General features: G+C 43.2%; 1 protein-coding gene and 1 long non-coding RNA gene across 2 annotated transcripts in view; one reads left to right on the top strand and one right to left on the bottom strand.

The window, feature by feature from the left end:
* Nucleotides 1–14297, top strand: part of RAPGEF3 (Rap guanine nucleotide exchange factor 3) — a 369364-nt gene that overhangs the window by 61661 nt on the left and 293406 nt on the right. The gene's annotated exons all lie outside the window — the stretch shown is intronic.
* The window catches only part of LOC135008718 (uncharacterized), a 176696-nt gene that overhangs the window by 60629 nt on the left and 101770 nt on the right, over nucleotides 1–14297 (bottom strand). The window contains exon 4 of the long non-coding RNA XR_010208373.1: nucleotides 13575–13731. This is a non-coding gene — a long non-coding RNA (uncharacterized LOC135008718). The remainder of the gene's footprint in view (nucleotides 1–13574; nucleotides 13732–14297) is intronic.

The following is a 14297-nucleotide window of genomic DNA, read 5'->3' as shown; positions in this document are numbered from 1 at the left end:
TGCAAGAGACATCAAAGTTATCTCCTGCGTTTAGCTCAGGATACTGCAGTCCCCATATTTTTCAGTGAGGGCTGTGGTCTTCTCAAATTTATGAAGCTATAAAAAAGATCTTGATCCCCTGATAGCCAACATTCTCATTAGATACTGCCATTAGATACTACACAATACTGTCACATTGTTTTGCAGAGAAGAGTCTTCACCTCCCTCTCCTTTATCCTCCACTTGCACTTGCTCAGCCCAGTGTCAGCTCATTCCCAATTGATCAGCAAGGTCTAAAGCTGGTAGTAAAGTAATAATTATGCAATGACTTTATTACTTACGCTTAATGAGAATTGAGTCTGTCATTATTTGGTCATTTAAATGAGTTTGAGAAGGTCATGTGACATCACATATGCAAATGAGCAACCATATTGAAAGGTGTATATAAACCCCTCACAGCAGGGTCAGGAGTACCTTGAAAAAGTTGCGTGAACGCAACGAAACGCGTTGGTGAGACCCGCTGCTGTTTGTTTACTCCCACTGAATGATTGGAAGACTTCTACCTGAACCAAGTCCTATTCTGCTACCAAGCTTAGAATCCATTGGACGGAGGACTGTCTAAACTGACAACCAACACAAGCTGCCACCTAACAAGGAACTGCCTTTGCGGACGCTGTTTTCGCTTAAATACCTTGCCAACATCGGTGGTAAATATACTTCTTCGAACTGTGTTGTAATACCCTCCTATGGAACTGTATTGGGACTAATTCTAATGGAACAGGTCAATTGAATCTTCCTACATCTAATATCAGTATACCCAGTGGGAGTTACGTTCATCTACATTTACAGGAGATTATTCATTTTATCAAGTGCACACTATGATGTATATTAATTTTTGCTCTTTTTAATTAAATTGTGTTGTTTTTATGGCCTTCTACTCTCATTTATGACCATTAGCGCTACATTGTGTTTTTTCTGTGCTCTTATTGGAGCCACTGTTCCAGCAAAAGCAGAGTGTTAATAGCACCAAAAATGAATTCCTTTAATTTGTCATTTGCAGCAGTAAGGATTGATCATGTTATGGACCCCCACAGTTGCCAATGGTAAATTATCCTCTAATTATACCAGTTATTGGGCATGGATGCCTTCATTATTGCACTCCTCAAATGCCAATGATAAGAGAAATAGAGCAGAGTGGGGTAAACCTCAAGTCTGGGGACTGTCTTGTGGGACACCAAGTGACTTACTTTTTGGGCTGACGTTACCACCACAAGCATCCAAGTGCCGCCCCTAGGCCCGTACCTCACGTGCCTTATGGGAAATTGCACGTTGTTAGATGTTTAGTGCATTGTTTTCCATTTTGGATGGGGACACAATTGTATTTTCGCAAATCACTTCTTAATGCTTTTAATTTGAATTTAATTTAAAGTTCACAAGTTGTATGGACACGCATTCTCCTTTCTTGATGTTGCCCTGTCCATGGAGGGTAAAAAAGTTTATCATCCAGGCATTTAGGAAAGATAAGGATAACTACAACTTTTTACATTACAATAGTAGACACTACAGACTTTAGGTTAACAATATCCCACGTGGCCAGTTCAGACATATCCTCAGGAACTGCAGAGACAGAATAAAATGAGTTACAGGCTCGTGAACTGGTGCAGTCCTATAAAAGTAAAGGATATCAAGATAAACTTCTGGATTCAGCATTACCGGACGTCAGTAATCTTCATAGAAATTAACTTATGATGAATAAAGAAAGATCAGATAATGAGCCTACATTCTGTTCTGATCAACCACACTTTATTTCCAAAGATAATGGAGTCTCTAGAAAAATGTAAAAGATTATAGAAAATAATTTTACCATCCTTCAAACCGATTCTATTTGAAAACGTGTATTCCAGATGTTCCTTCAGTGATTTTAAGAAATCGTAAAATGTAAAACACTGGTTAGCACCCACTTTTTTTATTGATAGGAAAAAAAGGCAATTTAGAGAGGGAGAAAATCTCACAATGGTTAACAAGGAGACTGGAAGGGTGTTATAAATGCAGCTCCAAAACATGCATTACTTGCTCATATATACAGAACTAGTTACCAGCCCATCAAAATGACAGAACAACATAACCGTGATGTCAGCGCCGGCGGCTGTGCCCGCCCAAATGGAACAACACTTGAATTGGTCCATCGGGCGCTATCTGGTGGCCGCCGGCACGGAAAACACTTGAATTTCCCCCATAGAGATGAGGAGCAGCAATACCCTTTTATAATAAAGGATAATATATGTCTTTTTAAAACTGCAGGTGGAGATGAGCAATTTCTGATTAAATCCATGACTAGCTCTTACGTGGTATATATTTTGCAATGTAGCTGCGACTTGCTATGTGTCTGGAAATCAGATTCTGGGGAATATATTAAAAATATATGAAAAATACAAAGAAAACATTATAAATATCTTCTTTGTATTATTCTAATCAGTTTTATAGTCAAAACTCTGGAGTAAATAGTCTGGCAGGTGAAGCAGTGCCTCCCCTGCCTATCTTTTCCGCACATCTCCGATCAAATCTCACCAAATTTCTAGCAGTATCTACTGTTATAATGCCCAAATGTACCCCTAGGCTCATGTATTGTGTGTAAATCTGGCTCTGGTACCAGCCAGTGTCTCCTGAGCCATTTACCTCACCACACATCCCTGCTAAAGAGCCGGTGATATATACATCATGGTACTGCATTAAAACGAACCAGGACACCAGTAAGAATTTACCTTCTTTTATCCAGGTGAAACGCCTTCATTTAACTGATCAGTCTCCCTGTCACCAGTGTACACTTAATATTACTGCCTAAAGTAATGTTTTTCAACTGGTGTTACATGGCACATAGTGTGCTTCGAGCAATTGCCAGGTGTGCCACCCCCCACAAGAGATGCCCGTCCGACTGCCACTGCCATCGGTAACCTGCTTGGGCAGCGCTGCACTTCCGTGAGAGCCGGCTCCTCACTTCTCCCCACTGAGAGGGAAAGATTATTTTCTGGTCACCACTGGGGGGCAGGTGTGTGGCATTACTGTGGGGGGCAGGTGTGTGACATTACTATGTGAGGCAGGTGTGTGTCATTACTGTGGGGGGCAGGTGTGTGACATTACTATGTGAGGCAGGTGTGTGGCATTGCAGTGGGGGGCAGGTGTGTTGCATTACTATGGGGGGGCAGGTGTGTGACATTGCTATGGGGGCAGGTGTGTGACATTACTATGTGGGCAGGTGTGTGGCATTACTATGTGAGGCAGGTGTGTGTCATTACTATGTGAGGCAGGTGTGTGGCATTACTATGATGGACAGGTGTGTGACATTACTATGTGAGGCAGGTGTGTGTCATTACTATGTGAGGCAGGTGTGTGTCATTACTATGTGAGGCAGGTGTGTGGCATTACTATGAGGGACAAGTGTGTGACATTGCTATAAGGGCAGGTGTGTGTCATTACTGTGGGGGGGGGGGGGCATGTGTGTGGCATTACTACGGGGGTAGGTGTGTGACATTGCTATGAGGGTAGGTGTGTGACATTGCTATGAGGGCAGATGTGTGGCATTACTATGGTGACAGGTGTGTGTCATTACTGAATTACTGAGGGGGGCAGGTGTGTGGCTTTACTACGGGGGTAGGTGTGTGGCATTGCAATCGGGGGCAGGTGTGTTGCATTACTACAAGGGGGGGCAGGTGTGTGGCATTACTATGAGGGACAGGTGTGTGACATTACTATGTGAGGGACAGGTGTGTGACATTACTATGTGAGGCAGGGTGTGTGGCATTACTATGTGAGGCAGGTGTGTGGCATTACTATGAGGGACAGGTGTGTGGCATTACTATGTGAGGCAGGTGTGTGGCATTACTATGTGAGGCAGGTGTGTGGCATTACTATGAGGGACAGGTGTGTGACATTACTATGAGGGATAGGTGTGTGACATTGCTATGTGGGCAGGTGTGTGTCATTACGGGGGGGGGCAGGTGTGTGTCATTACTACGGGAGCAGGTGTGTGACATTGCTATGAGGGCAGGTGTGAGGCATTACTATGTGAGGCAGGTGTGTGGCATTACTATGTGAGGCAGGTGTGTGGCATTACAGTGGGGGGCCGGTGTGTGTCATTACTGGGGGGGCAGGTGTGTGACATTGCTATGAGGGCAGGTGTGTGGCATTACTATGGTGGCAGGTGTGTGTCATTACTGAATTACTGAGGGGGGCAGGTGTGTGGCATTACTACGGGGGTAGGTGTGTGACATTGCTATGGGGCAGGTGTGTGACATTGCTATGTGGGCAGGTGTGTGACATTGCTTTGGGGGCAGTTGTGTGGCATTACTATGAGGGGCAGGTGTATGGCATTACTATGGGTGAACCACTGATATAGAATAAAAAGTGATATCACACGGCGCTACCATTCAGAAAATGCATATAAATATACAACCATTCACATAGATTTAGGCCTCCAAGATCTGAAATTCAGAAGGAGAGCAAATAATGGTGTAGTACAAAAAACTGAGTAAAAAATAATGAATTTTATTGGTCCCACTCACAATTGAGCAAAAGATCATTTGCATATCATCCTCATATGGCATGTATCTTCAATCTTTAGATCGTCCTCTTTAAAACTGAAACTTCAAACGAATAATATAGTGCAATACTGTTTTTTTTAAAATAAAACCACGTATTTAATAACAAAATGCACTCACAAAGATAAAAACAATTCAGACATATCACCAATATGGGGCACCAAAAGATCCAAATCGACACTAGATGTATAAGGTCACGTGAAAAAGTCCCTCTAAGGCTCCGGATACCACAGAAAGAGAATCCCACTGGATACCGCTGGTGCTGCCACTGGATAGGTCCAAAAGAAAAGTCCCTGCTGCTTTAACGCGTTTTCGGACACTACTGTCCTTCCTCAGATGCTTCTGAGGAAGGACAGTTTTAAAGAGGACGATCTAAAGATTGAAGATACATGCCATATGAGGATGATATGCAAATTATCTTTTGCTCAATTGTGAGTGGGACCAATAAAATTCATTATTTTTTACTCTGTTTTTTGTACTACACCATTATTTGCTCTCCTTCTGAATTTCAGATCTTGGAGGCCTAAATCTATGTGAATGGTTGTATATTTATATGCATTTTCTGAATGGTAGCGCCGTGTGATATCACTTTTTATTCTATGTTTGTATTTTGGGCTCTTTGGTGAAGGCTCTGCATTGATATCACTGGCAGTCACTGTTTTGTTGTAAGCGCAAGCTGAGATCACCTGTTTCTATACATGAACCACTGATATACTTATATAAGTAAAACCTATTTATTGCTACGCATTTTAAGAAAAATAATAACAAATATCAACATATATTAAATATATGTTGATATTTGTTATTATATATATATTATATTTGATTTTTTTTTTTAAACTGATTGTGTGCCCTGGCAAATTTAATCTTGTTTAGTGCGTCACGAGTTTGAAAAGGTTGAAACTACTGGTCTAATGAGAGAAATCAGCTTTAATCCTTTTTTATGACTGTGTACCATATAGGATATTGCTTACAACTAATCAGCAGGCTAATCACCTCTAAAGCTTAGAATTTCTGTGCACGCTAATTAACTTGTTATCCCTGTAGATTCAGGTAAGAGATTGTTCAGACATCATATTGCACGTATTGACAAAATATACAGTACTTATTGAAACACTGTATCTGACTCTACTAGGGTGATATCCTCAACATTTATTTTGCTTTGACTTTATTGTATCTAATTACATTTTTTTATTTTTTATTAAATGGTTTTATCAAGAATACTCTCCATATTGTGACTATCTAGCGCTGTTTAACAATTTTAGTTGTCTTTGTTTTATTTAAATCATTACAGAGGTTTAGTCAAATGGCTGCTTAGGTTCACAATTTACTAAAAATAATTTTTCATAATCCTAATTTTTTATTAAAAGAGGCTTATTTATATTTATATATACACTAAACCACCATATTGTCATTAGCGCCTTGGGGGGGATGGTATCTGGATCCCGGCGATTGGGATGCCACTTAACTGACGATTTTTTTTAACCCCCCCCAAACATAGGAACATCGATCGGGAACATAGCGACCATTGGAACATCGGTAACATTGCGACCATCGCAACTTTAGTTTTTACACCCCAGGCAGCTGCCAGGTACACAGGGGGCGGCTGGGGGTGGCTTGGGGGGGGGGGGGGTTGGTTTACCCTTACCAGCGGCTGCTATTGTCTGCAGCCACTGGAAGTGGGGGATCCTGCCGTGCTGACCGATCAGCAGTGATCGGCAGCACGGCAATCAGTGAGGGAGAGTGCAGGGAGGCAGAGGGACCTTCCGGTCCCTCTGACAGCTGCAGCGGAGGGAAGTTTCCCTTCGCTGCCATTGCAAACACTGTCTCTCTGACTGGTCGCATCCTGTGCGACCATGTCAGATAAAGCACTTAAAACATTTTATTAGGTGGTGAACCGTCGGAGGGGTGTGTTTGGCACCACCTACTAGGCGTGTATAGCACCGCCTATTAGGCGTGTCTAGCACCGCCTATTGGAACTCAAAGCAATATAAACATATGCCCCCAGCGGTACACCTTACTCAATACCCCCAGAGGTGTCAGATTCACAAATGCCCCCAGCAGTGCCAGATACATATGCCCCCAGCGGTGCCCGATACATATGCCCCCAGCGTGCCAGATACATATGCCCCCAACGGTGTCAGATACATAAATGCCCCCAGCGGTGCCAGATACATATGCCCCCAGTGGTGCCAGATGCATAAATGCCCCCAGTGGTGAGAGATACATATACCCCCAGTGGTGCCAGATACATAAATGCCCACAGTGGTGTCAGATACATAAATGCCCCTAGTGGTGCCAGATACATATGCCCCCAGTGGTGCCAGATACATAAATGCCCCCAGTGGTGCCAGATACATATGCCCCCATTTGTGCTCACCCTCCTCTGTTGCCAGTGCCGCCGATTTCCGTCTCTGACGCTGAGGGGAGGAGAGCGCAGCACACATCTCTCCTGTGCCTCACTTCACTAACACCCTGGCTGTCTCCGGCGGCCATTTGAAATATGGCACCGGCTTGTGAGCCAATCAGAGCTCACGGGCCAGCAGCCACTCAAGAGCCGGTCCACGAGCTCTGATTGGCTGACAGCCGAGAGACATTGTAAATGACTGCCGGAGACAGGGACACACAGTGAGGGGCAGGAGAGACGCGCGCAGCGCTCTCCTCCCTTCAAGTTCAGCGTCAGACTGAGGCGGGAATCGGCAGTAGCAGCAACAGGCGTGCGCGTGTGTGCGGAGGGGGGGGGGTGCCAGACATTAGAGGGTGCCTGTGTGCACCAGGCACCCCCCGTGCGCACGCCTATGCCTGTATCGCTGTAGAGTCTGAGCCCTAGAGGGCTCAGACTCTAATTGGCATGCACTTTTCTTCAGTATGTTTCGCGGCAGCCATTTTTCCAACAATTTCTCTACTGCGCATGCGCAAAATGCTGGGAAAATGGCTACCATGACAGTTTCACAGTGATTGCTACAGCGCTGCTGCCATCGTCATAGGACTAAGGAGGGGTAAGTATTCAAGAAATGGGTGCAGTGTGGACTTAGAGGCCCGGGTGTACAGAACACGCTGCACCCTAATATAAACACGCCAGTGGACAGCAGCATCCCAACGCTCAGGATCCCGACACCTACTAAGTAAGTATGCTACTCCTAATCCCTAATCCCTAACCCTCCCCAGTGCTGACTAACTCTACCCCCCACTGCCCGCATCCTAAACTTAACCCCCCTTCCCCTGCAGCCCAACCCCTAACCCTCACCCGTGCTGCCTAACCATAACCCCCCCCCCCCCCCCCTGCAGCCTAAACCTAACCACCACCCGGGGTGGCTTACCTCTCAGCGATCCCTGCTCTGGCATTGCTATCCATGTCAGGATCCCGGCATCTGTATTCTGAGCAGTTTCGGAATTCCAGCGGCAGTATTCCGACTGCCAGTATCCCGAACACTGGGATCTTAACCGGATCCCCCTTAGTGTGTTGTTAGATCTTTTCTGCATTGTTGGAGTGGACTGATTATAGCTGTCCTTTCTTTACCGCCATACTAAATACCGTATGTTTATGCATTGCTACTGTACTATGGCCCTCATTCCGAGTTGATCGGTCGCAAGGCGAATTTAGCAGAGTTACACACGCTAAGCCTACGCCTACTGGGAGTATATCTTAGCTTCTTAAAATTGCGACCGATGTATTCGCAATATTGCGATTACTAACTACTTTGCAGTTTCTGAGTAACTTCAACCTTACTCTGCCTGTGCGATCAGTTCAGTGCTTGTCGTTCCTGGTTTGACGTCACAAACACACCCAGCGTTCGCTCAGACACTCCCCCGTTTCTCCAGCCACTCCTGCGTTTTTTCCGGAAACGGTAGCGTTTTCATCCACACGCCCATAAAACGCTGTGTTTCCGCCCAGTAACACCCATTTCCTGTCAATCACATTACGATCGCCGGAGCAATGAAAAAGCCGTGAGTAAAAATACTATCTTCATTGTTAAATTACTTGGCGCAGTCGCAGTGCGAATATTGCGCATGCGTACTAAGCGGATTTTCATTGCGATGCGATGAAAAATACAGAGCGAACGACTCGGAATGAGGGCCTATATTGTCCCTGGAAACTATGAAAGCTTTTAATGGCCCACACATGGCACAGTAACCTGCTTCTCCGTCTATTGTTTTACAACTCCCATATAATTTATGCCGTTGAGGAATATTTTATTATGTTAAATAGCATTTTTTATTTATTTTAATTTGAATGCAAATGTGTTTTCGTTCAGTAGCTGGACTAAAGCTTAACTGAATGACTTTAGAAACTAGAGCAACTGAACCTTTATGGTTATATTATATAGTAGAGCTCCTGGACAAATGGTTAATTGAGCATGTCAGGCTTGAAATGATATATAATGGGAAAAGCTTTGCAAATATTCCCTTCGAACTAAGGGCAAGGCGGGGTGCCCTACAGCACACTGTGTGTATCCATGGCAACAACAAATGCCTGCCAAATCCACTCAGGACCACAGTGGTGAGGCCTGGAGAAAGGCCAAGCTCCTGCCGGATGTGTCCTGTAATTCAGGATTTCTGGATCAGAACAGGGCAGGAAACCCTGTGCAATGAGAAAGGAGGAAAGGAGGAGTATGCTGCTATTGTGAGAGGAGAGGAAACTCTCCAAGTATTATTTCTGACTCCTGTACGCGTAACAGCATAAGTGTGATAAAATGGTCTTTTCTGCACAGCCCTGTGTTGATGTAAATGGGGATTCTGCCTTTCGGGAAGACATACCCACACTTTAGATGAGATCATTTAAAAAATGAAAATGAACACAATCCCAGCGCAAAGACAATGATCCAGTTTTCACACAATTCTGTTTTGCAGAAGGATCATATGATTTTTCACATGCAGCGTGCTCATTAACTTAGCATACTCATCCTTGATCCTTATAGACGATTCAGATCTCCAATTGAGTGGGTGTAAATGGGTGGCAACTGGGTGTTTGCACGTAGGCTAAGTGTTCAGAGGGTGTGTTTTGGGCATGTGATGATGACTGTTCTCACAAGTGGATAGTGGCGTTCAGCTTAATGGATGTGGTCAAATCTGAATATAAGCGAAGAGCAGCATTTGCTTCCAAGCATTTCCAAGCTATTTACCACCTGGAAAGCTGAGTACTAGGTATACCTCCCAGCGGGACAGTCCCATTTTTCATTCTTCGTCCACCTGTCCCGCCTGCGAGCTGCAATATCCTGTAGGTGGTGGGAGCATTTGATAGGGTGATTACTGAATAGATGTGTGTGTGGGGGGGGGGGGGGGGGGCAATACAGCTGCTTGGGGAGTGCTGGACATGCCTCCAAGGTGATGAAAATTGGGAATGTGCCTCCTTCAACGAAGTTGGGAGCTGATAGATGGGAGCACCATTTATCATACACAAAGAGTTTTAAATAGTTGTTGATAAATGGGCCTCCAAATTAGTAAAGCCCACAATTAATATTTAGGCCTCTCTTTCCTCAATTAACCCCACCACTAAAATACTAGCCACCACATATAATAAAATGTTAGCCCCCACATTTAGTATTTAGGATAAAGGCCCCACATTTCATTGTTAAAAAGTATATATGCAAATAAGGGCCACACTCACGGGACTTGTTAAATGCAGAAACACCAGCACTAGAAGTGGCAAATCTATTCCAACGTTTCAGATCATTTAATCATTCTTTCTTCAGGTCACCTCTGTCTCCGCCCCATCCCTCCCTGTCTGGCCTTGTCCCCATCTCTGCTGTTCTGCCCTACCCACACCACCAGTTCAGTAAGTTTCCATAGCTAAACATATCATGTTTCTAATGTTCTTTAATGTAGTAGACCAAATGACATTAAGGGGTTGGGGCAGAGTTGAACAAATGCCTATTTGAGCATATTTTGTGTATTTTGTTTGTGCTGCATATACTGTATTACAGTGCTGAGCATATACAAGTACGGGTGATGCAGAGTGTACGATTTACAGTTGCGTGTTGAATATAGTGGTACATATAACACATTTATTTATATTTCATTATTTTATAATTAATTCAAATATTTTTTAAGACTGATTTAGCAGCTTCAAGTCAGTATCACTGGAGATCGGAGTATCACTCACCTGCCTCGTTAAAATTATATTAGTAATTGCCATGATACACAATTTCCTATCACAGCGATAAGCAATAATATAAAATCTTTTGTATAGCCTCATCTTGATTTATATATCTGTATATGTTAGACTAGTGGTGTATATTTAACATTTAAAATATGTACTATATGCACCAACAAACCATATCATAAGATGAAATGTGACTTAAAAACAAATGGTAACAAACCAAACCACATTTGAAAGTAGAAAAAAAAAATCAGAAAAAAACCCATCACACTTGAAATTAATATTTATAAGCCACTGTAACATTCTAGCAGGATAAGTTGGATTACTATAATTATATATCAATTAACACACCAGCCATTCCTAGTTATACTGGAATACATGGAATGTAACCTATATAAGCTGTATAAAATTTATACCAATCTTTAAGCAGCAATTCAACCAAGGGCGTAGCTGTCACAGGGGCAGATGGTGCAGCTGCTATGGTGCCCAAATCTGAGAGGGACCCAGCTTCCTTATTAACGTTACACGTGTATATTTTTCACCATTGTGTGGTACATAGGGGACCTTGTCTTGGGTTCTACAATATTTCTAATTACACCCCTGGACATGCTCATAGTATTAGCTACATAGTTTAAAATAAAGTCTCCAGTAGGTGTCTGTTTGTTCAGGCTAATCTTAAGAACCACTGGATGGATTTGAATGCAGTTTGCACAGTTCTATAGATCATCTGTCGATGAAAGTGTAGGTTTATGAAACATTTATCTATGGAAAAAGGGAGCCAAGTAGTGACGATATTAGTGAAGCAAGTCGGGTTATTCCACACCAAATCAACACAGGGTTTCAAACTGACCGTTTCAGATTGTAATGAAATTTGGTATATTAATTGATGCCTTGGGTGGGAAGATAACTTCAAAATCTTGGCTAATATGTACATTGGTATTTAAGGTATATGCTGTAAAAGCTGCACTTTTTTAATTTTTTAAAATTGCATCTGCAGTTCACCTAATTCAGCTAGAGACTTGGGTGGGTTATTCGGAGTTGTTGGCAAACAAAAAAGTTACCAATTGGGCAAAACCATGATGCACTGCAGGTGGGAAAGAATGTAACTTGTGCAGAGAGAGAGAGAGATTTGGGTGGGATGTGTTCAAACAGAAATCTAAATTGCAGTGTCAAAATAAAGCAGCCAGTATTTACCATGCACGGAAACAATATAACCTACACAAATCTAAATCTCTCTGCACATGTTACATCTGCCCCACCTGTAGTGTAACACGGTTTTGCCCAATTGCTTACTTTTTTAGTTTGCTAACAACTCTTAATAACCCCCATGGGCAAGGTTTAATTTTAAACCTCTTTTCACAGACTTTTATATAACAGCAGTAAGTTTCAATCAAAAAGAACATATTTATTTTCTCAAAAAGTTTTAAAAATTTTGAAACAAATCTCAAAAATTGTTTAAACTATTGTTAATAAATCCCCAGTTTGATTTTGGGATGGGATCATCTGCTACAAGAAGTTTCACTTTGGACGGTTAAAATAATGACAGTGAGAACTATCTCAGCGTGGTCATTACTTTTATTTATCTCCTTGAACAATCCCTTTGACTTATATTATGTAATATGTAGAGATGTGCAGCCTCCTTTTTTTTTAACCACTTGCCTGGCATGGTCGCATCAGATGACATGGTCCCACAGGAGGCGACCAGTCAGATAAACAGTGTAAGCAGCGGCAGGGAAGGGAGACTTTCCTCCGCCGTTGCTGTCAGAGGGACCGGAATGTCCCTCTGCCTCCCTGCACTCTCCCCTGATTGCCGTGCTGCCGATCACTGTTGATCGGTCAGCACGGCAGGACCCCCTCCTCCAGCGGCTGCAGACAATAGTAGCCGCTGGGGAGTGTGAATTAAAGCTGAACTGCCATGTGTTTGTGTCGCCCATTGCTGTCACTTAGCTTAATCAGCAAGCTAGCTTGTGTAACCTTTTGGTTTAAACTGGATGAAAACAATATTGTGATCTGTGAAGTGGTCAAAATTGACTGTAGTTTATTGGAAATGAATGTTATTGAGGTTAATAATACTGTAGGAACAAAAAAGGGCCAAATTATGTGATTTTAGTAGAGATGATTGGGTTTGGATTTACTTGGTTCTCAAAATGGCATCTTATTGGCTCACGTGTCTTGTTTTGGATATCCAATAAGATGCCATTTTGAGAACCGAGTAAATCCGAGTAAAACCGAGTAAAACCCAAACCCGCTCATCTCTAGATTTTAGCTGTTTTTAGAAATTTTTGAAAAAAATACAGATCCAAAACCAGTGAATGCGGTTTTGGCAAAACCAAATCCCGACGAAAAATTACAACCAAAACCAAAACAGGGGGGTTGGAGCACATTTCTACTACAATGACACAGGGCCTGATTCATGCTGGTAAGTAAAGCAAAAAAGCAGACAACTGGGCAAAACCATATTGCCCTGCAGGGTTGTATCATGCAGAGAGATTTAGATTTGGGTGGGGTGTGTACAAACTGAAATCTAAATTGCAGTGTAAAAGTAAAGCTGTCCAGTATTTGTGGGCTACATACAAAAGCAGCCAGTATTTATACTGCACAGAAAAAATATATCCCACCTAAGTCTAAATCTCGCTGCATGCAGGACAGTTCCAAGGTCACATTTTTTGGTAAGCAAATATATACTTCGGCACCCCCTGAAAAAATTAAGGGGGCATGTTCTCATGGGAAAAGCCCAGTTTTAGTGCTCCTTACACATTATGCCTTCAATAGTAGTGCTCCTTATGCATTATGCCCTCAGTAGTAGTGCTCCTTATGCATTATGCCCTCAGTAGTAGTGCTCCTTACACTATGCCCACAGTTGTAATGCCCCTTACACATTATGTCTACAGTAGTATTACCTGGTGTGTATAATCAGATCCACTTCTGCAGGGCCGGCTCCAGGCCTACTAGCACCCTGAGCGAGAAAATTTCAAAGCGCCCCCTCCTATACTCCTGGAAAAGTGGGCGTGGTCTACTGGAAAAGTGGGTGGAGCCTCACAACTTCAAATTATCAAACTATAAATAAATATATTTTCACAATTAGCAGCATTAAACATAACAGCTACAGTAGTGTTCCTTACACACGTCTCCAGTATAGTGCCAGCTACACAATGTCTACAGTAGTGCAGTGCCAGATAGACATGACATGCCCCGCAGCAGTGCCAGCTACACATGACATGCCCCCCAGCAGTGCCAGATAGACATGATATACCCCCCAGCAGTGCCAGCTACACGACATGCCCCCCAGCAGTGCCAGATAAACATGATATACCCCCCAGCAGTGCCAGATAGACATGACATGCCCCGCTGCAGTGCCAGCTACACATGATATGCCCCCCAGCAGTGCCAGCTACACATGATAGTGTTCATTCTAGGATTTTTTTTGCTGATCATGGGGAGGGCACATTTTGCATTCGGGAGGGCACATATTTAAGTTAGAAGGGCAAAATTATGTACATACTGTAATGCTTGTTGTTCCGCTAGAAAACATGGACCTTGCGCGCCGAAGGCGCGCATCAAAAATTTAGGGGCGTTGCTTCATGGGGAAGGGGCGCAGCCACATAATAGTGGCAATTCGCATT

This window comes from Pseudophryne corroboree, chromosome 2 (genome assembly GCF_028390025.1).
Source record: "Pseudophryne corroboree isolate aPseCor3 chromosome 2, aPseCor3.hap2, whole genome shotgun sequence".
NCBI lineage: Eukaryota > Metazoa > Chordata > Amphibia > Anura > Myobatrachidae > Pseudophryne > Pseudophryne corroboree.
Note: the sequence above shows the minus strand (reverse complement) of the source record. Positions and strands in the feature narration are given on the sequence as shown.